The sequence below is a fragment of the Thunnus albacares genome, chromosome 6 (genome assembly GCF_914725855.1).
Source record: "Thunnus albacares chromosome 6, fThuAlb1.1, whole genome shotgun sequence".
Lineage (NCBI taxonomy): Eukaryota > Metazoa > Chordata > Actinopteri > Scombriformes > Scombridae > Thunnus > Thunnus albacares.
The window spans coordinates 25851252-25854017 of record NC_058111.1 but is presented as its reverse complement, the minus strand read 5'-3'; the positions used below and the strand labels follow the sequence as shown (position 1 = coordinate 25854017).

The 2766-nt window shown below is 39.4% G+C and overlaps 1 non-coding gene across 1 annotated transcript; it reads right to left on the bottom strand.

The window, feature by feature from the left end:
• Positions 1–2246: 2246 nt before the first annotated feature.
• Positions 2247–2389, bottom strand: LOC122984784. Its single transcript, XR_006403997.1, has one exon. It is a non-coding gene; the product is annotated as a small nucleolar RNA SNORA17 (small nucleolar RNA).
• Between the last annotated feature and the right edge of the window lie 377 nt (positions 2390–2766).

The window sequence follows — 2766 nt, the reverse complement described above, 5'->3', positions numbered from 1 at the left end:
TAGGAAGCAATGATTATTATGTATTCACAGTGAAGCGTAGATTGGCTGACTCATACCAAAAGGATCAAGATATTGCATTCAAAGTGCTTAATAAATGAACGTTGAAACTTTCAGTTTGATCAATTTTTATTAAAAAATATGAGGACTAGAAGACCAGATTGATTAAAATGATTTTATACCCCCATGCATCCAAAAATTGTTGCTTTTCCTGCAGCATCAATATGCATATCATGCAGTTTATAGTAAGAGGTCCACTTGCAACAAGAACAACTCATAAAATGCTTTCGGTAATAAAAAGTAAAGAGATTTTTTTGTTTGTATGTTTTGAAAAGTAAAAACCAAAAATAATTGGCTCTTTAACTTTTATAAATTTCTCAAATGAGTTCCCCACCTCTGTTTGAGAATTCCCTTAGAAGTCCTGGATGTTAATGATAAACTATTATCCTCTTTCACGTGTTATTTGATTTCGTTCAGACGGTATGAATCAAAATTAGAGGGAAGCAAGATCATTAATAAGGAATGGTTGCTCGTAACAAACACAGTAAATATAAGCCATTCTGTCAAAAGCCGGAGTCTAAATTATATGAAAGTATGTGATGGTATGGCTTGACTGCAGCCTGCAGCGGTCCTAAAGGCAGGGGCTTAAACCGTACTGGGTACATGCCCTCTCTAATGGACAGCTAAGAAGCAAAGTTAAAGTACAATGAAGACTAAGAACAATCTGTTGGGCCTTGCAGCAGTGTTGTTGTACCTCTGTGGATTACACTCCATGGGGCGCATAAAATCTGTCTGGCTGCCCATTAAGACTGCCACTATCCTGGCTCATTACTGTCCTGCTGAGGAATTAGAATAAACTGCGCTCCACAGACTCATGCTGGCAGAGGCTCCCTGCCTTCTCTCCGGCAGCTTCTTCCCCTCCAGGGACAGCAGTTGTTTGCCCGAGGTACGTCAGAGCAGCTTGGAGTGACCGGCAACACAGGATAATTAGATGTTCAATTCCGTCAAACTGCTGTGGCTGTTGAATTCATCCTGACTTGTTTCAGCAATTTCAGCAAGGTTGCCATGTATAATCACAGTGCAGGACATCACCACTCACTTAAATGGCAAATTAGGTTTGAAAACCGTGGATTATAAGAAGGGGATGGGATGCTATTATGAAAGTCGTGAGGCAGTATAGGAGTCGCGATCAACCACATTAAAATCAGAGGCATGGTGTGATTATAGTCAAATTCAAGCTGGATTTGAACAAATGTTTAGTTTTTCATTGTTTCTAGACTCATAAGTGAGCGTCTGTTATTCTGTTTTGGTCAATCTTCTATTTTTCTGCAAGATTTGTTTGAATTTGAGAATTACGCGGCCGTTTATTGGTGTGTCTGTCTCTTTGTGCATGCTGTTTGTGATTGCTTGTGTTATGACTCTGAACAATCCACCTCGTATAATTCAAGTCAAACTCTCTTATGAAAATTAATTCAATGGAAACACCATGTTAAAAGAGCCAGAAAGTCTTCTCAAATGTTATTGTTCATTTAAAACTGTGAGCAATGTGTGAGTGAAGACTGTTGGGTTTTATTGCTCTTTTTTGTTAATGCTATTATGTTTTCCTCATGGCCATAAATAAATTCAGCCAGCAGACCCCTTCCTCAAATGAAAGCTGAAATGTCCTTAGTTTTCTGTAATTTGGTTTTTAATTATTTAAGATTTTATTGCAAACCTGTAACATTTCAGCAAATGACTACATTTGCTAACAATTTCTGTTTTGAATCTGCTGAACACGTTGGTCTGAACCTCAATCGAATTAATATATATTAATAAAATATATAAATAAAATGAACGGCATCGTTTTTGTTTCACAGGGATTTGTTGCTAAGGCTTGTAATGCTGTTTACTGGTTCAATCAGTAATGCTGAACGACTGAAATAAGTTTCCCCTTTTTCTTGATGAATTTTTTTTTGTATAATCTCATTATGTGTATTTGTGGTTACCCATGGTCCCAGGGGGCAGCCTGCTATGTTAGAAAAAGGAGGTATTTGGGACAGCTGGCAGTGTGGTATCAGTTGTGCTCAAATTCATCAGGCCTGCTGGAGAATAGGAGACGGAGCAAAAACGTTACTGGAGGCATATATTATGTGCACTGCATATACACAGGCACAGACACACACACACACACACACACACACACAAAGATGCAGTCTACAATATCTACAGGCATAAAAAATAAGCCAAGCTGCCTGAGCTTTACGTCCCCCATTGTCAAATTACTGTACATTCTGCCACACACAGTGACCGAGAGCAGAGTGGAGACTTATTTCCTCTCTCCACTCTCACCTACCTTCAGACATTTTCTTTGAGTGTTACAATTACATAGCATAACAGAGCAGACAGGAAGAGCTCTACTCTGTCCTTCATGGCAAAATGAGCTTAACCTATAATCAGCGTGGTGGTGATGTCGCAGCTTGTGTCTACGGTGAAGTAGGAGCTGCATGGAGCTCACTGTGAGGCTATAGCGTACTGTGTTCTGCCTAATATGAGGTGGGTGAGGTCAGGAGGCTGACACGATCATTTCATGTAATGATAGAGGTCTTCCCTTATCATCGCTGTCCTCACAATGCTGATGTGACTTGACAGAACACTGCTGTGAACACTGTGGTTGACGTCTGTTTTAGATTAAACAGGGAAACGCAGTACGCTGGATGTGTATGATGTCAAAAATCTCTGCTGACATCCAAAATAAAGTAATACAAGATGTGTGACTCAGATGAAAAATGT